This window comes from Terrapene carolina, unplaced genomic scaffold, assembly GCF_002925995.2.
Source record: "Terrapene carolina triunguis isolate 2854851 unplaced genomic scaffold, T_m_triunguis-2.0 Scaffold84, whole genome shotgun sequence".
Taxonomy (NCBI): Eukaryota; Metazoa; Chordata; order Testudines; family Emydidae; genus Terrapene; species Terrapene triunguis.
In genome coordinates, this window is record NW_020664435.1 from 28,134,911 (window position 1) to 28,161,131 (window position 26,221).

General features: G+C 42.9%; 1 protein-coding gene across 1 annotated transcript in view; it reads right to left on the reverse strand.

Annotated features, from left to right (window-relative positions):
- Nucleotides 1–26,221, reverse strand: part of SDHAF3 (succinate dehydrogenase complex assembly factor 3) — a 78,121-nt gene that overhangs the window by 51,455 nt on the left and 445 nt on the right. The gene's annotated exons all lie outside the window — the stretch shown is intronic.

Sequence of the window (26,221 nt, forward strand, 5' to 3'; positions counted from 1 at the left end):
AAAAAAAAAAAAAAAAAAAAAAGACGTGCACAAATGATAACTCAAACACCATATCTTTAAAACTACTCTGATCTGGGGCATTACAGAGGAGTAAGGCATCTTGCAATCACTGCTCTTCCAAAAGGCCCACAGGGCACACAGTAGTGTTGCTACAAACAGCAGGAGTATTGGCTCGGTCAAGGTATGGCACTGATTCAGTACATCCTCAGGTAGCCTTAAGCTGACAAAGCCCCCATGGAATCCCAGCCACAATTTAAAGCTGCCCTTCTCTGATGGAAACCCTGGGGGAGTGCAGTGATAAAGACACTGCCTGCTCTCCTCCACAGTGAATCCCCCAGGGTTGGAGTGGCACCCCATTATCCTTATCTGCTTCCCTGCACCAACACAAGTGAATCTAGCACATTCTTGAACTACAATAGAAAATAAAAAGATCCTTACAATGGTCCCTCGTCCACTATCCAATACAACACTGGAGAATACTACCTTAAATACATATACCTTAAATCAATTTTTAACTAAACTGGAAAGCCTTTTACATTTAGCAGAACAGGCTCTATACTGGTGGAGCATGGAGGGGTTAGGGAGATGAAATCCATCCCCATAACCTGGGGCTGAGCAAGGGAAGGCTGATACTCCAGCCTATAGGCTGCAACAAGAACCACAGTTTGTCCTCACCAATTGCAGTTTATTAGAGCCACTAGTCCTCCAATGCAGGCTTCTATGCTGGCCAACACAAGGGTTATCCATGCCATGAGTGTATGAAACCCTCAACCATTAAAAAATAGGAGTCTGCTTCCGATATACATGCATGTTACTTACAGTTCAGATATGAGGACATGCCATCATTCATAACCAAAGACAGTTAGCCACATTAAGTTCTTTCCAAAATAAACAGTAAATACATAAATAATAGAAAGTTCTTACTAGGGACTAAAATATCATGGCCCATTTTCATTGTTTGGCAACTCCATTCTTTTTCTTGACATATGTAATTACACATATATTAGAGACTGGGTATTATTTTCCAAAGAGCCTAGGTGATTTCAAAGAAAAAGTCCCATTGAAAGTCACGGGGACCTGCGTTCAAAAATCAGTTAGGCACTTTGAAAAACTATAATGAGTGGGCTTTTCCAGTTCCCAATAAAGACCCCTAATCCCTTCGGTGAACCCTAATGTATAATATAGATCAATCTCATAACAAAGCTTCTTGAGCTCTGAGATATTTCTACTTTTAGTCAACTAAAACAGCTACTCAACTCAACTAATTCCAAAATTCAATGACTTTGCAGCATCAGAAAGCTAATTTTATTTACTGGCTTTTTAATCCATCTGTTTTCACTGTAACCGTAGAAAAAATTCTTCAGAACAGTTTTTACAATATTTTGTACTGAGAGGTAGTGCTAAGAAAGTCACCAATAAGTATCTAATTGCTTGTAGTATAATTTACATACTCTAAAGAGACAAATGAAAATACCAAGATTATTGTCACGAAGGCTACTAAGGAACAAGACACATCACAAACATTGTCCTCCATTCAGTCATTCCTACATATGCTGGTCTCCCTGCTCGGGACTGCCATCTGCTGTCAGTTGGTAAGCAAAACTGACATTCATGATAACAAAGTACATTGTTCACAAAGCACTTTCCACCCCCCTCATCAGTTCCTGGAACAGCACTATTTTTCTTAAGGAGAACTATACAATTCATATATTTTCCTCATGGTGATAATGATGGCACTGTATTTCCAGATAGGAACCAGGATGCTCAGTACCAACACTAGAGTCATGAAAAGAATAAAAAAAAGCATACAGAATTGTGTTTCAATAACAGAACTGCAGAAAATATACCTATCTATAGGGTTACCATATTTCCACAATCAAAAAAGAGGACACTGGGGGGGGAAGCCCTGCCCTAGCCCCACCCCCATCCACTCCCTCCCACTTCCCACCCCCTGACTGCCCCCCTCAGAACCCCAACCCCCCCTGCTTCTTATCCCCTGACTGCCCCCAGCTGAGAACCCCCCACCCTAACTGCCCCCCTAGGACCCTACCTGTCCCCTGACTGCCCCGACCCTTATCCACTCGCATGGGTGGCAGGGTTGTAGAAATTTTGGTGGTGCCCAGAACCCCCCCCCCACCTGCCTAAGGCTCTGGGAGGGGGGTTGGGTGGGAGGAGGAGGTCTGGGGTGCAGGTCCTGGGCTGGGGATTAGGGAGCAGGAAGGATGCAGGGTGCAGGCTCTGGGATAGAGTTTGGGTGCTGGGTGCAGGCTCCGGGCTGGGGCAGAGGGTGGGTGTGCAGGAGGGGGTGAGGGGTGCAGGCTTTGGGATGGCATTTGGGGGTGGGAGACGGTGCAAAGGGAGGGGGTGCAGGCTTTGGGAGGGAGTTTGAGGGCAGGAGGGGGTATGTGGGGAGGGGGGTGGGGAGGGAGTTTGGGGATAGGAGGGGATGCAGGGGTGAGGGCTGTGGGTCTGACGATGAGGGGTTCATGATGCAGGAGGGGGCTCAGGGATGGAGCAGAGGATTAGGGTGTGGGGGGATGAGGGCTCTGGCTGGGGCTGGGGAAGAGGGGTTCATGATGCAGGAGGAGGCTCAGGGCTGGGGCAGAGGATTAGGGTGCGGGGGGGATGAGGGCTGGGGCTGAGGGGCTTGGGGCGTTGGAGAGGCTCAGGGCTAGGGTGGAAGGGCAGGGTAAGGGCAGCCTGTCTTCCCATTAGTGGATGGGGGACGCTAGGACCCGGGGGCAGTAGACAGCAGTTGCTGCTGGCTCTGACAGTACAAGCAGGCAAGGGAGAGGCAGTCAGGGAGGGAGGGCCCCACGGGGGGGGGGGGACGCAGGGGGGGGGGGGGGCGGGGGGGGGCGGGGGCCCCCCCCATGCCCCCCCCTCCCCCTGGCCCCCCCCCCCCCAGGACTCCCCTTACCATTCTGGCTCCACGTGTAGGCAAAACACGCTGCCTGGTGGGTCGGTCTGTGTGTTACACAGGGCTGCAGGCAGCGGGAGGGGGGAGCAGGGGAGGGCTCTGGCTGCTGGAGGCCAATGGGAACGGCTCAATCGGCCCAGCCGCCCAATCAGCAGCCGCACTCTGCATGGAAGGGAGGGAGGGAGGCGAGGGAGAAAAAAACCCCGGACATTTTAACCTTGTTACCAATTCCTCCCGGACGGCTATTTAGAGACGCAAAAGCCGGACATGTCCGGGGAAATACAGACTGATGGTAACCCTACCTATCTGAGATACCATTTTTGCCAGGTACTAAAGACATGATATTGTATGCTTTGTTTAATCTAACACCTCAAAGGAATGGCTATCTTACAGAAACTCTTTTGTTTTACTGTAATCATATTAGGAAGCTTGTCAACAGGTGCCAAAGTGAATTTCTACAAATCTATCAATCTAGGAGGAACAGAGAACAGCTATGGTATTTTGCTGTAATCTTGAAACAGGTGTAAATTAAAGTAAGAACTGTGAAACGAATTAAGAGTTTAAATTACACAGTTTAACTATTCTAAATGAAGTAAAAAGGTTTTGTATAGATGTGTTCACACACACACACACACACACACACAAACAGTGAACTAATAATTCCTAGAGAAACTGGAACATAATTATAAGGGGACATGGCATTGACACCTACGATTAAGGTTGCCATACATTTCCCATTATAAGACCCTGTTTCAGTGTTGCTTATAACTTTGTCGAACTTTAAGCATTTGGGCTGAAATTTTTCATGCTGGGTGTTACCATTTTTGAAATTGAAATTAGAAAAAAATTGTTGTTTTGCCCATATATATCTTATAACTGTTTCATTAAGAAGTTTTGGAGCACCTCCATGTTTTGGAGCAGGAACTTGATATTTGGCAAGGGGGTGAGGCAAGGGTTGCAGTGGTGTCACAGAGGGACCTTTTACTGTCCTGGTGAAAAACCACCCAAAATAGGCCAAGTTACATGCCTCCAAAGATCTCAGTTCACTCATGCTCAGTAGAGGCTTGCTAAAGTTTAGCAGATAAATTCTCTGAAGATTCCGTGTGCACTGAGCGTGCAGGACTTTCTCTGCAATTGCTCATCCCAGCTGCCAGAGACCAATGTCAAGCAACAGAACTGAGAACTGCCTCCAGTGTTCTCAATGTCCCTTCTGTGTACTCAAACAGCAAGGAGGAAAAGATGGAAGGAACCTGACTGGGATGCAGAGAGGTTAGAGAGGGAGGAACAGAAGTTGAAGGTGATTGGAAGGTGGTGGTGGGCAAACGGGAAGGGAGCCTGGAGCCAGGAGATGGATAATAGCCAAGGAGGAGAAGGACAGGAGCCCGGTTGTGAGTGGATATGAGTAGAGGGAAGGGAGGAGCCAACATGTGTGGGGAGGAGCAGAGGCAGAGGGGGGCAGGCTAAGACCAGGCAGCAGCAGGTTATATAACCACTGTGGCCCATCCCCCTACAGAACCTGGAATTGAACCCAGAAGTCCTCAGTCTCTACATTCCTCTGCTGGCAAAGAGTGTGTCTCATCCCATTATAGTTACTTGTCCACATGAAGGATAGCAGTCTACTACTGCTACCAATTACTCCATTAGCTCAAATGGCAGAGGTTTCTGCTGTGGTTCTGAAGTCTTAGACCCAGCTGATGACCCAAGTTGGGGGTCAATATCTTGATAGAATTTCTGTTTTTTTCTATTTGGGTTTTTTATATAAAAGCTAAGAAATTGCATTAAAAATAAGCTATGTTAAAAAGTCAATCAGACAAAAATTAGGAAATGCCAGAATTAAGGCTGCGTAGGCAATTATGTTATCGTAATTACATGATCACATACTATTTTTTCCACCAGAGGCCTGCCTCATTCAGTGCGCAGGTCAGGATGAACCTGTGCTGGGAATGCATCACAACTGTGTAGTGACTGAGGCTGTTCTCCATAGTGTCCTGCCTCATTTGTTGCAGAAGTTGGAAAATATGGAGAGAATAGGCAGGGAACTGCAGGAAGAAAAAGGATGGTCTTGTGGTTCATGCAGCTAAATGCCACCCAAAATAATTTGATTCTATCCTTGCCTCTGCCAGAGTTTCTATATGATGCCAGGCAAGTCTTTTGAACCAATGTTTTCACAGCTGGTCACTAATTGTGTGGTCCCCATCTTCTGGATCAAATTTGGTGAAGTCCAGAGCATTCACAAATGCAAATTAATTTGATTGGAGCTGTGCTTTGAATGTAAGAATGCTATAAAAATGCGAAGTACTCAAAAAACCCTAAGTGTCACAAAATTAGTGAGCGCTTTTGAAAATTCGGACCTTACTCTCTCTGTGGCTCAATCCTCCAGCTGTGAAATAAGATAATACCACCCTACAGGGGTGATGTGAAGATGAATTCATTAATGTTTGTGAAGTGCTCACATACTCTGGTGAGAGCACCCTAGGGACATGCAGGAGGAGACTGACAATTTTATATTCCGGGCAAGTTTTGGAGTTGAGCAAAAATTTTCACCAAAAAATGAAGTTTTAATTGACCCCAAACTATTCACAAATTTGACATGAATTTGCCAAATAGTTTCAACCCAAAAATAATCTTTCTGGGATTTATATTCCATTCACAAAACAGGAAGAGGAGATAGCAGCAATGGCAGTCTCCCCTTTATAACTTTTAACCCAGCACTTAGGGCTCTCCCCTCGGATGTGGGAGACCCAGATTCAATTCCGCGCTCTGCCTGATGTGGAGACAGGATATGAACGTAGCTCTCCCTCACTACAAGAGAGTAGGATATTCCAGGGTGGGCCTCTCACAATCTCTCCTGTGTATAAATAATGAAATAGTTACTGTAGCAGGGACTTGAATTTGCATCTCCCACATTATAGGTGACTGCCCTAACCACCAAGCTAGAGTCACTCTCATGCTTTCTCTGGCCCAATGACTATTCATTGTCATTCATACCCAAATAGATTTTTTTTTTCAATTTTTCAGAACTTCCAACAATCAGTTATTTACCCAGCTCTAGTTTGGATGAATGAGGAAGATAAAAAGAAATACTGAATAACTACCTTATTCACTGAACAAGGCGGGTGCCCTGTGGAAAAAGTAGTAAGTGATCGTGTATTGAAAGACCATAATGCATGTGCCTGGGGGCGAGGGGTGTGTGAATTAAGATTGCACTGGCAACCTTAATTCTAGCAGTTCCAGACTTTTGAGTGCTGAAGTTTGCAGCCTTGATATTTTTAAAACATAGATTATTTGGATGTAATATAGAAGTAAGATACAGAGACACGTAAAGTCTTCAAACATATTAGAGAACAAACACAATGGAGAATAACATAAAATTAATATATACGTTCAACTTAAAATATTTTTAAAATCAATTTTGCATGTTCCAGAATCTCTTGTAAAAAATTAAAAGAAAATGTCATCCAAAGACAAGAAAATCGGAATAATTAAAAAAGCAAGAGGTTTGTATCCAAGCAAAAGGGCAGGATAAAACAAATGGGCCAGAACTGAAGGACTGAGGGATGGACCCATACTATATATTTACAATTCTAAGTATAAGATTAGCATTTGATTTTTGGAAAGAATTTACAGTGTAAGCGATCTGATTACATTAAATTTAAGACATGAAAATTCCTGAGTTCTTCCAGTCTCTGAAGAAGCTTTTGAAATGTAAGTATTTGCTGCCATCATGTGGAAACTTCAGAAATGGCACTTATGGAAACAAAAACTGAAGATAATGCATAAAAACAAACAGACAACTGCCAGAATACCTATTAAAGCTTTAAACTTTTAAATTTCTTTATCTAAAGGGAGAATTAATCATTTGGAAGATTGGCGATAGGATATGGAGGTTTTTTTTAACAGTATGGCCGATTACATATGACTATATCCAACTCTGTAAAGCACTATGTGAATTCACAGTTCCATATGTTTTATAACAAGAAGTTCTGGAGTGACAGTAGATATCAGATTAAGACTGTTCACTGATCTCCATAACACACATTGGTGAATTCAGTTCATTGTGGGCTGGTACTCACTTCACAAAACCATCATCACAACTCAGCATGTTGCCGATAGCTTCTCTGCTGAGATTAGGGACTGAATGGCTTGGAGAATTAAACTGCACATTCATCCTCAGAGATGGTCTGTTCAGGTACAGATTCAGACAAACTGAATTGGTAACGTGCTATAGCCTACACTGACCTGTACAAGATATAATGGGTTGGCCAAAAGAAGGCTGAGGGGAGATATGATTGCTCTCTATAAATATATCAGAAGGATAAATACAGGGAGGGAGAGGAATTATTTAAGATCAGTACTAATGTGGACACAAGAACAAATGGATATAAACTGGCCATCAGGAAGTTTAGACTTGAAATTAGACGAAGGTTTCTAAACATCAGAGGAGTGAAGTTCTGGAACAGCCTTCCAAGGGGAGCAGTGGGGGCAAAAACATATCAAGCTTAGTCTTGAAGCCAGATACATTTATGGAGGGGATGGTATGATAGGATAGCCTAATTTTTTGCAATTAATTGATCTTTGATTATTAGCGGTAAATATGCCCAATGGCCTGTGATGGGATGTTAGATGGGGTGGGATCTGAGTTACTACAGATAATTCTTTCCTGGGTGTCTGGCTGGTGAGTCTTGCCCACATGCTCAGGGTTTAGCTGATCGCCATATTTGTGGTCGGAAAGGAATTTTCCTCGAGGGCAGATTGGCAGAGGCCCTGGGGGTTTTTCACCTTCCTCTGCAGCGTGGGGCACAGGTCACTTGCTGGAGGATTCTCTGCACCTTGAAGTCTTTAAACCATGATTTGAGGACTTCAATAACTCAGACATAGGTTAGGGGTTTATTACAGGAGTGGGTGGGTGAGATTCTGTGGCCTGTGTTGTGCAGAAGGTCAGACTAGACAATCATAATGGTCCCTTCTGACCTTAATGTCTATGATTCTATGGCCTATAGGAATTACAATATCAGGAATGGAGTAACTAGGAGGAGGATGAAGGGAAAGAGGTAATAGAGGGTTGGCTGCACTAGCTTTATGCCACCAAGGGATTCCCCTATATCAAGGAAATCTGCAGCTGCCTCATAAGGGCCACTTTCCAGTGCTTTGTGCTGGCTAGATAAGGCAGGTGGATAGATGACCTATGATCTAGTTTTTTGAGTCTGTGGAATGGCTTCATTTCTTAATGTAAAGAAAACAACAGGATACATTCCTGTTACCCTAAACGATCAACATGCCGCAGCTTCAGCTTTCACCTGTACTATAGATCGCTGCAACTAAAAAAAATGTACAAATCATTTTAATGAGTCATCTAAACCCACTGCACCCCAACAAATCTAATATAAAAGAAATTAAAGGATATGACCTTAAAAAAATCAGAAAGATAAACAATGTACTTTGTAGTGCACTATAATTATCAAGAGCTTGATTTTCCAAGTAATTGCCAATTAAAATACAATTTGATATTAGTAGCTCCCAGGCACAGGAAAAAGATTTCAGTACAAATAACAAGCCGCCGCTCAGTGTACTCCAAGTATTAGGTTACAGTGTAAACAGCAAAAAATCAATTATAGGAACTATTACTGTATGTACATTCATACGGCCCAGCTTCAAGTGGTGAAAACCTTCAGCAATACAAAACTCTTTTCAAGCAAAATGAAGATCCTCTATAATCCAAACACAAGGTTACAAAGACAAAACTTTAAATTCCTCATCTCACATACATGCATACTTGATTTGACAGAATCCAGTACCACAGTAAACTCTACCTTAGGCCCTGATCCTGCAATTGACTTCATGCAAGCAAGCCAATGGGACAAAAGTGCAGAGGTGCACCCTCACACATGCAATTACAAAGTATAGCCTTAAAAAAGACAAACAGTTTTGAAACTTGCATATTGACATTTGTGCCGGCAATTCATCATGATGCTCCAGCAAGAAAAAACATCTTGGATTGGAGGGCCAAAGACAGACATTACTGAGAATCAGAGAAGCTGGGGAGTTCTGAGACAGCCAGGCTTGGGAAATACCAATATCCTAGGCTCAAGGAACACTTGAGCTGGCCATCAAGGAATTAGACAGGGAGGAAGTCAGAAAATAGGCTTGGCCATTTGTAACCACCAGAGACAAAAGGTCATGGCAGCACTTGAGATGGCTGCAGACATATAAGGATAGGTAGGCTGTAACCACCAAAGAGAAGAGGATCGGGAGAAATTCCACACAGCTAGAAGTTTCAAATCAATACCAGGTCATCAATGTGGAAACTTTGGAAGATATACCTCTCATGATCCTGCAGGTCCAAGGGAATGGAGAGATGTACTAGACACACATGGATGGCAGATCAGTCCAACATGTAAGAAAATCAAGCTTGCCTGCAGAAAGTTCTCCAATCGTCCAAGGAGGACAGACAATTCTTGTTGGAGAATCAATACTCAGATGAATCAAAAGAACATTCTGCATGGGAGAGGCAGACAACAGGACAGTCTGCTGCCTTCCCAGGGCCAAGACATGAGATGTCACACTGGATAGGCTTCTGAAGTTGACGCACAAGGATCCATTGGTAATGGTTCATACTGGCATTAATAACACTAAGTCGCGGGATATTTCGTAGATAGTAGATGACTTCAGGGAATTCAGAAGCATGCTGGAAAAAAAAATTCAAGCAATTTTTTTTTAGATCCTTCCAGTCCCACAAGCAAAGAAAGACAGAAGGCATAGGATCCTGGAAATAAAGCATTGGCTAGTTAAGTGGTGTAGAGAAGAGGGTTTTGGTTTATGGAACATTGCCCCCCCCTCTTCTATGAGGAGAGTGGAATCTACAGTTTGGATGGCCTCCATCTCAGTAGAACCTCCTTGGGAAGAGGCTGGCTAGAGTAGTCAGGAGAGGGTAAAACTAACAGCAAAAAGGGAGGGTAAAAAGAGAGAAGATATAGGCCAGGGGTCGGCAACATTCGGCACGCGGCTCGCCAGGGTAAGCACCCTAGTGGGCCGGGCCAGTTTATTTACCTGCTGACGCGACAGGTTCGGCCAATCGCGGCCCCCACTGGCCGCAGTTCGCCGTTCCGGGCCAATGGGGGTGGCGGGAAGCCGCGGCCAGAACATCCCTCGGCCCGCGCCGCTTCCCGCCGCCCCCATTGGCCCGGGCCGGCGAACCGCGGCAAGTGGGGGCCGCGATCGGCCGAACCTGCCGCATCAGCAGGTAAATAAACTGGCCCGACCCGCTAGGGTGCTTACCCTGGCGAGCCGCGTGCCGAACGTTGCCGACCCCTGATATAGGCATTCAGCACAAAATTCAGATGTTGAGAATAAAATTAATCAAGAAACCAAAGAACATGAAAAGAAGAAATTCCTGAATTGCCTATAGACCAATTCTAGAGTCTGGGTAATTCAGGAGGAGGAATTGGAATTGCTCATTTATCAGCATAAATTCCCTCCAGTTGGTGTTACTGAAACGGGTGGGATGATTTGCATGAATGGAATGTTAAAATCAGTGGTTATAACCTATTTAAGAAGGATCGAGTGCACAAAAGGGGAGGGTGATTACCACTCTATGTCAAAAATGTCATTACCTGTTTCCAAGTCACTGATAACTTAGAAGAAATGATCTTGAATGCTTACGGATCAATGTACTGACAAAGCATAACATTAGCTGGTGTCTGCAACAGACCACCAAATCACACTGGGGAACAGGATGACCACCTCCTTTCACACTTATATATGATGTATAGGAACAAAAGTTGCATGATCATGAGGACTTCAATTTGAATGGTACATGCTGGAGGTCTCATGCTGCCAGTACTTAAACATCCTTGGAATTTCTAAAAATTATAGATGACAATTTCCTAACACAAAAGATGTTGCAGCCAACACTGGGGAATTCTTTATTAGACCTTGTCCTAACAGATAAAGAGGAACTGATCAAAGAACTAAAAATTAATAGTAGCTTAGGTACCAGTGATCATGTCTTGATTACATTTCCAGACCAGTGTACACACACTTGCTGCTTTAATAGGGCCAATTTCACAAAGCTAAACAAAATTATTAGCCAAATCCACTGGGAGGAAGAACTTAATATGAAAAATGTGAATGATACTTGGGAATCATTTAAGAACACCTTACTAGATGCCCCAAAAGCCACAATCTCGTAATTGAGGAAGAAGGGGGTGCCGGTTTAAAAAAAATGACCTGGTTTAAAGAGGGGAAGTGAAGGCAACTATACAAAATAAGTAGGTAATATATAACAAATGGAAGAAAGGGGAAGCTGATATGAATACAAATCAGAAGTTAGGAATTGTAGAAAACTGATGAAGGAAGCAAAGGGATACAAGAAGAAATCTATAGCCAGCATTGTTAAGGACAAAAAGGAGTTTTTAAAATATGCTGGAAACAAAAAAAAATCCCAACAATGGTATTAGTCTATTACTGGACGGAAAAGGTAAAATTATCAATAATAATTCAGAAACGAAAAAAGTTCTCAATAAATATTTCTGTTCTGAATTTGGGGGGAAAACAGATTATATAGTCTCATTTATGGTGATAACACTCTTTCCATTCCACTAGTAACTCTGGAGGATGTTAAACGGAAGCTACTAAAGTCAGACATTTTTAAATGGCAGGTCCAAAAAACTTGCATCCAAGAGTTTTAAAGGAGCCGGCTGAGGAGCTCTCAGGACCGTTAATGCTGATTTTTAATAAGTCTTGGAGCACTGGGGAAGTTCCAAAAGACTGGAAGAAAGCTAATGTGACAGTTTTTACAAAGGATAAGTGGGATGACCAAGGTAGTCCAGGCCTGTCAGCCTGACATTGATACTGGGCAAGATAACGGAACAGCTGATATGGGACTTGATTAATAAAGAATTAAAGGAGGGTAATGTAATTAATGCAAATCAACATGGAAAACAGATCCTGTCAAACTAACGATATCTTTTTTTGTTGAGATTACAAGTTTGGTTGATAAAAGGTAATAGTGTTGACATAATATACTTTAGAGTTTAGGAAGCCATTTGCCTTGGTACTGCTTGACATTTTGATTAAAAACCTAACATGGCACTCATTACGTGGATTAGTCACTGGCTAAACGATAGGTCTCAAAATGTAACTGTAAATGGAGAATTGTCATCAAGCAGGTGTGTTTTATTAAGGTCCCATAGGGATCGTTTCTTGGCCCTATGCTATTTCTACATTTATATCAATGACCTGGAAGAAAACATAAAATCATCACCGATAAGTCTGCAGATGGCAAAAAAATTGGGGGTGTGGTAAATAATGAAGAAGACAGGTCACTGATTCAGAGCAATATGGATCGCTTGGTAAACCGGGTGCAAGCAAACAATATGCATTTTAATACAGCTAAATGTAAGTGTATGCATCTAGTAACAAAGAATGTAGGCCATATTTACAAGATGGGCTGAAAACCAGTGACTAGGAAAAGATTTAGGGGCGTGAGGGATAATCAACTGAGCATGAGCTCCTTTTGTGATGCTGTGGCCAAAAGAGCTAATACAGTCCTGGAAGGTATAAATAGGGGAATCTTGAGTACACATATAGAGGTTATTTTACCTCAATATATAGCAACCACTCCTGGAATACTGTTTCCAATTCTGGTGCCCACAACTGAAGAAGGATGTTGATAAACGGAAGAGGGTTCAGAGAAGAGCCACAAGAATGATTAAAGGATTAGAAAGCATACCTTATACTGATAGACTCAAAAAGCTCAATCGATTTACCTTCTCTTTGTTAAGTTTAAGACTGCAGTCTATAAGTATCTACCTGGGGAACAAATATTTACTAATGGGCTCTTCAGTCTAGCAGAGAAAGTTATAACATGATCCAATGGCTGGAAGTTGAAGCAAGAAATAGACTGGAAATAAGGCATACATTTTTAAACAGTTAGGGTAATTAACAATTGGAACAATTTACCAAAGGTCATGGTGGATTCTCCATCTCTGACATTTTTAAATCAAGATTGGATGTTTTTCTAAAAGAGATGCTCTAGGGCAGGGGTAGGCAACCTATGGCACGCGTGCCGAAGGCGGCACGTGAGCTGATTTTCAGTGGCACTCACACTGCCCAGGTCCTGGCCACCGGTCCGGGGGGCTCTGCATTTTAATTTAATTTTAAATGAAGCTTCTTAAACATTTTAAAAACCTTATTTACTTTACATACAACAATAGTTTAGTTATATATTGTAGACTTATAGAAAGAGACCTAAAAATGTTAAAATGTATTACTGGCACACGAAACCTTAAATTAGAGTGAATACATGAAGATTCGGCACACCACTTCTGAAAGGTTGCCGACCCCTGCTCTAGGGATTATTTTGGGGACATTCTATGGCCTGTATTACACAGAAGGCCAGACTAGATGATCACAATAGTCCCTCTGGCTTTGGAATCTATGCATCTATGGTAAGAGTTACTATTTAAGAAGAGTTCCAGATTCAATATGAAATGCATCCACTACATTAGCTCATAAAAAAATAACTTTTTTGTGGTATCCTCAGTCTTATACAGGCTTTCACAGTACTGAAGTGGACATGCTTAATGTATGCACAAATACAGCACTAGATACTTGACTGCAATTATTCCAGAACACGCTACTTTATCTATAGCTGTTGTGGAAAGCTAGTGATTTTAAGAAGGTATGCTAGTTTGTTCTACTTTTTTATTTTTAAATTAACTTTTACTGCAATGCTTATAGATCATTTCCAGCTGATAATAGCTAGGCAGGTGGCAAGCAGAGATTACTGGCACAAATCTCCTTATTTATCTCCCTATCTGCAAATCATGCATACAGCAGCTCTATGAAAAAATAACTTTGTTTTTCTGTTACTCCATCTTACTTCTCCCCAGCCTGTTTCACTCACTTGTTACATTTTGTTGTAAGCTAAGACTGCAAGCTCTTTTGAGCAGTTATTGTCTTTGACTATGTGTCTGTATAGCTCCTCAACCCAATAGCACCCTAATCTGGTTAGGGTGTCTAGGCACTACTGTGAAACAAATAATAAAACCGGATAGTGGAAGAATAACAAAATGGAAAAGACAACATCTGGCAACTTTTCCTCTTTAACGTCTTTAAAGCCATATTCAGCAGTTCTTACTCAAGGGATCTCCTAATAAAGTCAGTTTTGCCCAAATAAGTAAGGAGTGCTAAAGTTGGAAACTTAACAAAACATGTTTACTTGTACACATAAAAACAAAGATGGGCTTTACAGATTTTGATCTTCACTCTATTTTTTTATATCCAGTTAGACTTTTTGTTTAAAGCATAATCCAAGAGCCCTGAAAAAACAGAAATATTAGCAAATTTGCAACAGATCAGGAGATAAGGTTCTGATAGATTCAGAAGTTCTTCAGGAACCTGAATGTACTCCCGTGATAACAGCAGGTTCTAATCATTATGGCCCTAAGTTACAAAAACCTCAAAGCCCAAGGTCATGTACAGTTGTGCACATAATTTGTGTTCACAATTTTCTGATTTGTTAAGTTTTAAATCTACAAGCCCCATAACAAGATAAATAGGTTATATGTAGCTGAGATAATGTTTTTCCTGTTTGTCTCATTTCTGTTGGACAGAATACCGTACCACCACTAGGTGGAAGTCTAAATTATCTTTTAAAAGATAACTTCATATTCTTTCTAATGCTGATTATAACAAATGTGTTCACTATAATTTTCTTTTGAGAGACCTAATCATGTGTTGGCTATTACTAAACTGTATTTATGAGAGAAGTAGGGATCATCCACAGATGAATAAATGGGTTCCAGGACATAATTCTGTACTTAAACTACAAATTTTTAAATAATGTGTTAGTAATAGTATGACTCTTGATATTTTCCCTGGTATAAAAATCCAAGCTGTTGTTACTGAAAGCATTCAATATTTAGACATAAGATCACCCAGGTACAACTACAGGGTAAGCTTTAAAATTCATATATTAACAACAAAAAGAATAATTGGTATAGCAATATGGCAGCAGTGTTAAAAATACTGATGGTATTGCCCATGGCATTTTGAACTTGGAAAATGCAGTAAAGGCCTGTACCAAATGCACATCTCACATCCTCCTTTAAGTCTCATTTTCCATTAACTCAAGACCACACCATTATTGGAATGGAGGGGGGGGCGGGAAAATGGTGCTGTATTTACATGTAACAGAATTAACAAAAGAAGCTAATCAAACATTATACCATATCCACGTGAACAAAGAAAAACTCAAAATTACCGACTTCAGTAGTGGGCAGACTAATCTAAAAGAGAATGATGTCACTCTTCAAATGAGAGGTACCAAATGCTTCTTCCCATGACAGATGTGTACCCCACACACACACACACACAAACTCATCTACTGGGTATACTCACAGGTCATTCCAACTCTCTCTGCAAAAAAAGACTCCACTATATAGTAAGGATTCTTGACTAAGGACCCTAACCCTGCTTGTGTTTTTCTAGATTTGGAGGTAGCACCAGTAGAATGAGAATGGGGCCATGAAATTTTAAGGCTATATTACAGTGGAATCCTATTTTACGAATCTGTCTGGGGAACCTTCATTTTGATTGTTCTACTCCAGGGGTGATCAAACTACGGCCCGGGGGCCACATCCAGCCCTTCAGACATTTTAATCCGGCCCTCAAGTTCCTGCCGGGGAGCGGGGTTGGGGGGTTGCTCCGCGCGGCTCCTGGAAGCAGTGGCATGTCCACCCTCCGGCTCCTACGCCTAAGGGCTGCCAGGGAGCTCTGCACGCTGCCCCCACCCAAAAGCTGCCCCCGCAGCTCCTTTTGGCCAGAAAATGGGGCCAATGGGAGCTGCAGGGATGGCGCCTGCACACGGGGCAGCACGCAGATCCACCTGGCCATGCCTCCACGTCGAAGCCAGAGGGGGGACATTCTGCTGCTTCCGGGAGCTGCTTGAGTTAAGTGCTGCCCAGAGCCTGCACCCCTGACCGCCTCCTGAGCCCCAACCCCTTGCTCCAGCCGTGATCCCCCTCCCACCCTCCAAACCCCTCAGTCCCACCCACCTGCACCCCAACCCCCCGACCCAGCCCGGAGCCCCCTCCTGCACCCTGAACTCCTCATTTCTGGCCCTACCCCAGAGCCCGCACCCCCAGCCAGAGCCCTCACCCCCTCCTGCACCCCAACCCCCAATTTCATGAACATTGATGGCCCACCATACAATTTCCATACCCAGATGTGGCCCTCGCGCCAAAAAGTTTGCCCACCCCTATTCTATCCAAATGGAAAGGGAAGCGGATATTTTTTGCTGTTTTTAAAATTAAATAGGCAGCTAGTGTTCTTCATAATAATTTTAAAAACAATAAGTTTAAGCTTTGTTGTAACATGCGTTGTTTGCCTGGATTGCTCAAGACCTGAATGCTTATGTAGGAGGAACTCTTCAAGTTGTCTTCTTAAATACCTTCATGCTGTTTCACATCTGATACTCCTTGATGAAACATAGGAGCCCTGTCTTATAACAGGCTTATTCAAAATGATACAAGCTACGAAAGGAAAGTGAGATCTTGGAAGAGTGTTGCTGTTTTCATAATGTAATAAAATACTGTAATGATGAATAATAAATAGTGTGTAATAAGCATGTCATAAAAACAAATTTTATATTTCCAAGATCACTACTTTTATAATTTATACTCAGGTAAAGGAGAAAATCCCTGGATATATTCATTTTTAGGAGGGGGTTCACGAGACTTGACATTTTAGTGAAAGGGGTTCACAGGTTGTTAAAGTTTGGGAACCACTGCCTTAGGCTTATATATCCACTACAGCTGCTGAGGGACAATCAAACAGGCACCCCAGATTTTCCATTCATGGCCCAGGTTGATTCCAGCATTCTCAGAGGATAGCAGAAGCTCAGTCCCCTAAATGCTCTTCCTCAACCATCACCTGAAAAATTGTTTTTCAGTTTCACCTCTCAACATCTCAGTCCATTTGTGGGTGGGCAAAGATCTTAAGAACAAGTAAAAGTGTTGTAGGGAGAATCACATGAGCCCAAGGAGTTCAGAAGCAGGAAATGATGTTGTGGTTATGTGAAAGTAGGAGACCCAGTCATTGATAGGGAGGAAGCTGGATGGGGCCTTTCACATGTTACTTCAAATAGTGCCCAACCCAACACCCACTGAAGTTAATGGGGGTCACATCAGGATCATATAAGGCAATTATTAAAGGCAGACCCTGCAGAACGTCAGTGTGTGTGAATAGCAGCATTTATGTTCTGTAAAATATTATAAGATCCCTGAAACCACATCCTGCAGTCATCCAGTATGTAAAAACAAGTAAATAAACCCAACACCTTGAGTCATATCAACAGTTTGGAAATGAATCTGATTAAATAACATTGATTTATCAGAACTTTTATCTGTCCGTGACAACATTAGTGAGAAAAACTAAACAGAATAATTAATAATCCTAGAGGTCTTCGGTCTAAATGACCAGCCCCTCCAGAACATAAGAACACCCATACTGAGTCAGACCAATGGTCTATCTAGCCCATAGAAGATCAGGGTTGGAAGGGACCTCAGAAGATCATCTAGTCCAACCCCCTGCTCAAAGCAGGACTAATCCCACACTAAATCCCCAAATGGCCCCCTCAAGGATTGAACTCACAACCCTGTGTTTATTAGGCCAATGCTCAAACCACTGAGCTATCCCTCACCAGTATCCTGTCTTCTGACAGTGGCCAATGCCAGGTGCTTCAGAGGAAATGAACTGAACACATAATCATTAAGTGATCCATCCCGTCGCCCATTCTCAGCTTCTGGCAAACAGAGGTTAGGGATACTTCAGAGCATGGTTTTGCTTCCCTGCCCATCCTTGCTAATAGCCATTGATGGACCTATCCTCCATAAACTTATCTAGTTCTTTTTTGAACCCTGTTATAGTCTTGGCCTTCACAACATCTTTTGGCAAAGAGTTCCACACCTTGACTGTTGTGTGAAGAAATACTTCCTTTTGTTTGTTTTAAACCTGCTGCCTATTTAGGGTTGCCAAGTTTCTATTTGGGGGTGCAGGCTCCGGGATGGGGCCAAAAATGAGAGGTTCAGGGTGCAGGAGGAGGCTCCAGGCTGGGGCAGAGGGTTGGGATGCAGGGGGAGGAGGAGGGGTGCTTCAGCTGGGGCGGGCTCTGGGGTGGGCCTGGGCATGTTGGGTTCGGGGTGTAGGAGCAGACTCCGGGCTGGGGCCAAGGGGTTCAGAGTGTGGGAGGGGGCTCAGGGCTGGGGCAGAAGGTTGGGATGCGGGAGGAAGTGAGGGATACAGGCTCTGGGCGGCGCTTACCTCAGGTGGCTCCCGGAAGCTGCCGGCATCTCCGTCCGGCTCCTAGGTGGAGGCACAGCTAGGCAGCTCTACGCGCTGCCCCTGCTTGCAGGCACCACTCCTGCAGCTCGCATTGGCTGCAGTTCCCAGCCAACGGGAGCTGCAGAAGCGATGCTCGGGGATAGGGCAGCATGCGGCGCCCCTGTGGCCACCCCTACACCTAGAAGCCGGAGGGAGATGCCAGCAGCTTTCCGGGAGCCGTGTGGAGCTAGGCAGGCACCCTGCCTGCCCTGCTGTGAGCGGCCAATTGGACTTTTAAAAGCCCGGTCAGCAGTGCTGACCGGAGCCGCCAGGGTCCCTTTTCAACTGGGCGTTCCAGTTGAAAATTGGATGCCTGGCAACCCTATGCCTATTAATTTCATTTGGTGAACTCTAGTTCTTGTTATTTACTCCTTCTCATAACACACTTCCTCATTTACTTTCTTCACACCAGTCATGATTGTATAGACCTCCATCATATCCCCCCTTTGTTGTCTCTTTTCCAAGCTGAAAAGTCCGTCTTATTAATTTCTCCTCATACAAAAGCTATTCTATACTCCTAATAATTTTTGTTGCCTTTTTCTGTACCTTTTCCAATTCCAATATATATTTTTTGAGATGGGGCAACCACATCTGCACACAGTATTCAAGATGTGGGCACACCATGGATTTATATAGAGGCAATGATATTTTCTGTCTTATTATCTATCCCTTTCCTAATGATTCCCAACAATCTGTTAGCTTTTTTGACTGCCGCTGCACACTGAGTGGATGTTTTCAGAGAACTTTCTACAATGACTCCAAGATCTCTTTCTTGACAGCTAATTTAGACCCCATCATTTTATCTGTATAGTTGGAATTATGTTTTCCACAGCTCCTGAAATGCCTTCATGTGTTACTAGAGAGTAATACAAGCATCTCCCTTTTTCAATGAGCCAAGCACACTATTGTAAAGCACATCTCTGAATCAATTTCAGTCCACGTGGCAGCTCATAGAAAGGCTGTCAGAATCCCATGCTCCAGGGCCAATAATGGCTAGAAACTAGTACAGAGGCAATTTATTTAGCCTGTTAGGAAGATGGACTCTCTTGTCACTCTTCAGTGATTCTCTGTAGCCCCAAGACAGCCTAAGCCTTCTTAGCTAGAAGACTGGTCCTCGTAACATGGCAGCCTTAAGGGTTGGAGGAGGACAATTCAAATGTCTTCGAAGTGAATAAAAAAAGATTCAGCTGAATTTTCTGCTGTAACAACACTAACCCATAATTTGTAACCCAACCAGTTCGGTAACTAATATTAGCTTATTATTTGTTTTAAGCAATACATACTCATCAATTATTGTACAATTTAGAGGTTGCGCTAGATTACTTATCAGCTCTGTCAACATTAATAACATTCCCAGGCAATAATCATTATCAATCTAATTATACCAGCTGCCTCTTGTTAATGAGCACCAATTATTTTAATTAAAATATTAAATATTTAGAAAATAGAAAGCAATGTATATTAATAATTGATATGCTTCATTTGAATCCACCTGAAGAGCTATAGTTCCTGACTAACAAAGCTTGTTTTCTTTAGAAGTATCTCCTTCTAGTATTAATACTTCCCCATGGGTTTCAAGATACAAATCATTAATCTGAGCCCACTGCTATAAAAAAATAAATAGGCATAACATAACATTAGACTACTAATTATTTTTATAAATTTAACATTTACGTACAGACTGTTTCTATTAATCTAATTCTTAGAGGCCTTGTTTCATGCAACAGCATTCAAAAAGCAGTTCATTTTTCTATTTTGTAAGTTCAAACAAGTCAAATTAGATTTCCTGTAAAAATATTTCATTATCCATTTACATCTTTTTAAGAGTTTAGGGATTTATTTTTTAACAAGCTTCCTAAATTCCTGTACTAAGCAAATTAAAGTGACCCTTCTTTGTCTCTTTTTAGTAAAAATTATAGTATAGCTAAGACCCTACCTGAATCATGGGATGTTCTTCAAATAATTGCTGCTGAGTTGCGGACAAGACATGGAAAATCATAGAAAAGTAATAATGGACCTTTATTAATAGCTGTAATTTGGAAAAGCCATAGTACACCTATTTGTTTAAGAAAAATTTGCTGGAACTACATAAACACTCATTTATTATGTTATTGAGACAAAGTGGGAATTTTTCTTAATATTTTGTATGAATACTGTGTGTGCCTCAGTTTCCCCTATGTACTGCATGTTTAACTAGGTGGTGGGAAAAGGTGATTTAATCTTTGCAGAGACCCAGAGGACCAGGTGTGACTGCCACTTAGCTGCGTGGGCCCATACAATGTCCCAGACATTTTGTAACCTAGCAATTGATGACCCTGGGACCCACCCTCTGCAAGAAGCCAGCCAGCTGCAACCAGCCAGAGAACACAGAATTGAGGTGCATTCTTTATCTCACTACCGCTAACCTTAAGGGTCAAACAACCTTGAGAGTAAGAACAGTTCTATCAGCTTTTCACTAAGGAGTCACAGCTCAGGTGTGAGAATCCTGCCAAGTGTACTCTCTCTGCCATTATCAGAATGCAAGTCAGGCCCCCTGCTAGCCATTCCACGCCTCTACTGCGGACTCTAAAAGTGTTGCCTTCTAATTATTCAGTTCTTATACTGAGCAGGACATGAAGGTAAGAGAAAGAAAAAAAACATTCAAGATGATCAATGTGAGATTACAAATAAAAAAAAAGGGCACCTCAGACAAAAAATGAGAAACAAGGTATAAGAGAAAGCTGTCTTTAAAAAAAAGTTAAAAGTTAACCTCCAGACTCTTAGAGGAACCGGGGCAGGTGAACGAGAATCCTGAAAGAGAATCTTTTCAGAGAAGGAGAATTATAAATTAAATATTTTTCCCTGTCTAATGCGAGCATCTGTGCAGGACTCTCACTTCAGGAAAGAAAGATTGAAAAATGTCCAAAGAGAGAGAAATTAAAACAGTGGCAATAACAAAGTTAGTGACAAAAGCATTAACTGAGATATTCTTTTATTATGTACAGCATTAAACAGTATAAAGAGCAGCAAGTGACCTCTTACAAATCAAATAGTTGGACATAATTATTTCTTTCAGCAGACTTGAATGTTATCAGAAAGAAAAACCCACACAAATGAGACAAATGAAAATTTGGGATATCTTGACATAAAACAAAAACTTCTGCAGGTGGAAGAGTTTGGCCTTCTCCACCTTGGAACTGCGTTCTAGAACACAGAATCCAAAACAGGATTTCCTCCTGGAGGATGAGCCTATGCAATAATGCTTTGTGAACGTATGAAGAGAAAAACATGTAGCTGCTTTACGCATGTCTGATGGAAACATCCATGAAGGTAGGTTATGGTCAGTGTTCACTTGAATTGCGCGAATACTGACATAACTTTCTAGTTTCAGGTCAGCCAGGTCCTAGCAATGTGAAATGCGATCAGATATTCATTCAGGCATAGTCCTGTAGTAACAGCCATGCCCAGTGAACTGGTGACAAAAGAAACAAGAAGTTAAGTGGACTTTCTAAATGTTTCAGTCTATTCCAGGACCCTTTTACAGCAAACTCATGAGGAAGGGCCTCTGGCATGAAAAGAGCGTTGGCAAGAGGACAGACTCACTACTGTGAAAACTCCAATACCACCTTGGAGAGGACTCAATTATCCATTTGGAGTTGTAGCTCCTTTTTGTAGATGGCTTCTGAAATGCCAGGAGGACCAAATCATCTGTTCAGAGATACCATACCTGAAGATCTCTAACCTAAAAGGAACAAGATGTCAGAGAGATGGCTCCCAGGTTGATAGAGAAGTACTTGTTCTGAATGACTACTGGGGCCAGATTCTGAACCTGATCGGACCAATATGGGACTATTGGGATCATTAAACCTTTGTGTCTCATAAGCTTTAACAGGTCCTTTGCTACCAGAGGTAGGCTGTTGAAAAGAAGTACAGCAGCATCCTTCCCCAGCAGGTGGAGAAAATATCCTTAGCTAACATGGTCTTTTCTTGATGCCACGAGCAGAAGACCAATAGCTTTTTCTTCTAGTGAAAGGCAAAGAGATAGGTGTCCCCCTCCGGATGAAGGCCTAATCCACCACTCCTTCCTCTCCTACCACTAGTGAGAATATATCACCGATTGACTCAGACTGAGATAGTGTTCTGATCTTGTAAACCCTTCCTCCAAATATACTCAGGAGCAATACAAATGGTCTTCCCTCTAGCCATGGCTGATTCCACAAAACTCTCATAAGGAGGGCGAGAGCAGTAGCCGGTGTGATGCTGAGAGACCAGGTACCAGCTCATGCCAAGATCGCCATCTCTCAATTGAACACTGACAAATCCATAACTGGAATCAGTCGGGCTCACCTGTGTATTAGTATTGTTATAACAGATATCAGAATTATAAGAATGTATTAGGTTTTATTGAATGCTTGTGAGTTGCTGCATGCATTCTCACTTATAACATGTATCCCATATTATACGATAATATTTGAGTGTTTGTATTGTAAGCCTTGGTAACTGTGTAAATCACTAGACAGGAGAGGGACATTAACTAGTGTGAAATGCTGGTCTCCAACAGAAGGTGTTAAGTCCTGCCCAACAGGGAAGACCCATCAACTCCAAACAAACTATTATAGAACATTAAAGAGGACAAAAGACTTTGCTGACTGCTCTCCGCCATCCCTATAAAGATGAGTCATGCAAGTGAATTCCTCCCATCAGATGAGTTCGCAGCTCAGAGCACAAGTGGGGGTGGGGGGAGGGAATAAAAACCTGTAACAAGAAGGAACTGTTTCTCATTGCTGCTTGGACCCTGGAGGCAAGGTTCCTAGGCATAAACCAGGGATCCCCTGCAGTTTGGCCTAGATTAGTCCTAAAGGACATACAGAGCTTGCTTATTAGAGAATCTACTATTACCTTTTGAAATTTAAGATTGTAGCTTATTTCTGTATGTATGTTTACCTGCTTTAACCTTGTAAATAACTCTGTTTCCTTTTCCTATTTAATAAATCTTTAGATAGTTTAGGATTGGCTACAAGCGTTGTCTTTGGTGTGAGCTCTAAGGTGCAACTGACCTGAGGTAAGTGACTGGTCCTTTTGGACTACAAGTAACCTGAATATTGCTGTGACTCTTGATGTAAGGTACCATCTAGCACAAAGGTAGGCTTATCTGGGTGGCAAGACTGAGAGAGTACCCAAGGGGACTGTCTGTGACTCTGTGTTAAGGCTCTTATAGTACCTGGGAGTTTATACTTGATAATTGGTTGGTGAAATCTAAGTATAGAACTCATGACCAATTTGGGGGGTTGGTGCTGGTTCTTAACACTCTGCCCTGAAGTTGGTACTCTTGCGCTTGAGTCACTCCAGACAGTTTGATAGCTGGGATCATCCTCACAAAGAAAATATTTTTTTCCTTGGTTATCTTCCAGTCTTGGACAGTTGCATGAGGAGTCTGCTACACCTTCTTCAGTTGCTGGTCCAAAATAGGATGCAAAAGCATCCTGGCCTATGTACCTCAACTGGGGACTTTGCAAATTTTTGGACCAGTTTCAATTAAAATGCATTTGTTTAGTCAGCTAGAAGAACTGGAGAAAGTTGGGCTCCTCTCCTGTACAGACGTTGGTGTGTTCCTCTACTGCTGAGTTTATCTGGCATAGAATTAGTCCTCTTGCTCATCTGAGTCCAAAGAGCAGCTTTTATTACCCTGATACTCAGCCTTCCCTCATTTACACAGCTGGAACTGTCTAAATGATGGAGGGGTTCTAGAGCATGTTATCTGCTTTGTGAAATCCTCAGCGTAAGAGGTGCTGGATCATCATTGTCAAGACTTCCTATCCTGGGAAAAGCAGACTCCTGGTGCATGAGCATCAGCCTTAGCACAAAAACCACTCCAATGCATCAAGAGATCCTACCTCTGCCAATGCAGGGTCAGAGGAATGCCTCAACGGTACTATGGGTTTGTGGCAGACCTGCACAAGACTAAGAATAATTGTGACAGACCACTACACATACCAATATCAGGAAACTCTGTCCCTTTGAGCTTATGAATGCATAAGGATACCCAGAGACCTACATACTCAAGCTGCCAGGAGTCAGGGGCTTTGAGAAGCTGTTAGACCTCACTCGGTGCTTTGTGCCTTGGCCTTTTCTACAGAGGCTCAGCTTCACACAATGAACCAGAGCTCCATACCACCAACTTCAAGCATTAAAGCCCCACAGTGTGTCCAGATGCCAATACTGGACAAAGCCCTCAGCTAAAGATGGCATGTGGCACTTCGGTGGAGAAGTCACCCCACTGGGCTTGCTGGGAGATCCATGTCTTCACCAATATGCATAGCACTGGCACAGAAAGGTTATGGGTAGCTCAGGTTTTAGTTTTCAGGGTTTACCCTTCAAAGAGCTCCAGGCTTGTGCAGGGTTTACAAGGCCTGGGAATATGCCACACATTTCTTCAGTGCTCAGGGTAACATCTGCAGACACAGGTGGTACTGCTGCATGTTGCATTCAGCTCAGAGATAGCCACACAATGAGTGCGGCCATTACTCTGAAACATTTAAAGGGATGCTGCTGAGTACTCTTCTTTCCTCTTTATATGTCAGACCTACAAACGGAAACGAAAAATGGCACCAGTATGTTGAGCGAAGCACTGGACCAACAGAGAGAAATAAACACCTAGATGAGCATCACCCTAAAAAAACAAACAAATTTGGCAGAGGAACAGCACAGTAAATGACTACACTGAACAGCCTTAAGACCACCTAATAAAGCTTGCAGTGCCAGTGCTTCATAACTTCAGGCACTGGTGCACTGAATCATAGAACAGAATCATAGAATATCAGGGTTGGAAGGGACCTCAGGAAGTCATCTAGTCCAACCCCCTGCTCAAAGCAGGACCAATCCCCAACTAAATCATCCCAGCCAGGGCTTTGTCAAGCCTGGCCTTAAAAGCCTCTAAGGAAGGGGATTCCACCATCTCCCTAGGTAACCCACTGAGAACAAAGATGATGTCAGAATTGGTGCCATGACACTGGCTAACAGAAGCACAGAGAAGATAGTGCCACTAGTTTTTGGTGCACTAACAGGCCAAGGCAGAAACTGAACTGTCAAGAAAAAACAGGTGCCAAAGCACTAAGAAACACTGACAATGTATTGCCACACTAGAGTTCCAAAATGCCCAAGGCACAGACCTCAAATATTTATAGCAGTCTCAGACCTAGCTAATTGGAAGGGTTACGGATACAAGAGAACACCCGACAACGCATTGTCAGGATCTGGGAGACAGCTGGAGAAGTGGCCAGTGAGAGAGTCTCATATGAGATCAACCATGGTAAAGGGGAAACTGAATGGAACATTGGAGGGGTGGGGGAAGAGGGACATGACAGTTAGTAGGGGTTCTGCTACTACTGCCTCCCAACCCAGCCAAAAACCTTAAGAGCTATAAGAGTTCTACCAGACTGGTGCCATGCAATGAGAATCCTGCACAGAGGGAAGCCTATTATTATGGGTATCCCTTAATCTTGTGCTGAGGTTGTTGGAGGTTAGCATACAATAATAAATAGGTTACACTTATCTAGCTTTATTTAAAAATCTGCAGCTCTCAGGGTACTTTGCAGAGGTGTGTCAACATCACAGCTTCCATACTATACAAGGAAGGCCTGAGGCAGAGAGAAACTAAGCCCTAAGTTTTCTACAACGAAGTCATTGGGAGCTGCATAGAATCACAGAGTATTGGGGTTGGAAGAGACCGCAGGAGGTCATCCAATCCCCTGCTCAAAGCACCCTGCAGGTGCTCAGCAGCTACTTTCGAAAATATTGGGCCTAGAGACTCGCCCAGGCCAGGTCACACCACACAGTAAGTCGGAGCAGAGCCCAGATCTCCTGACTCCCAGTCCCCTGCTTTAGCCCCAGGCTGTGAGCTGACAGATGCAGCTGAGGTAGGGCCCTAAGGCAACACCA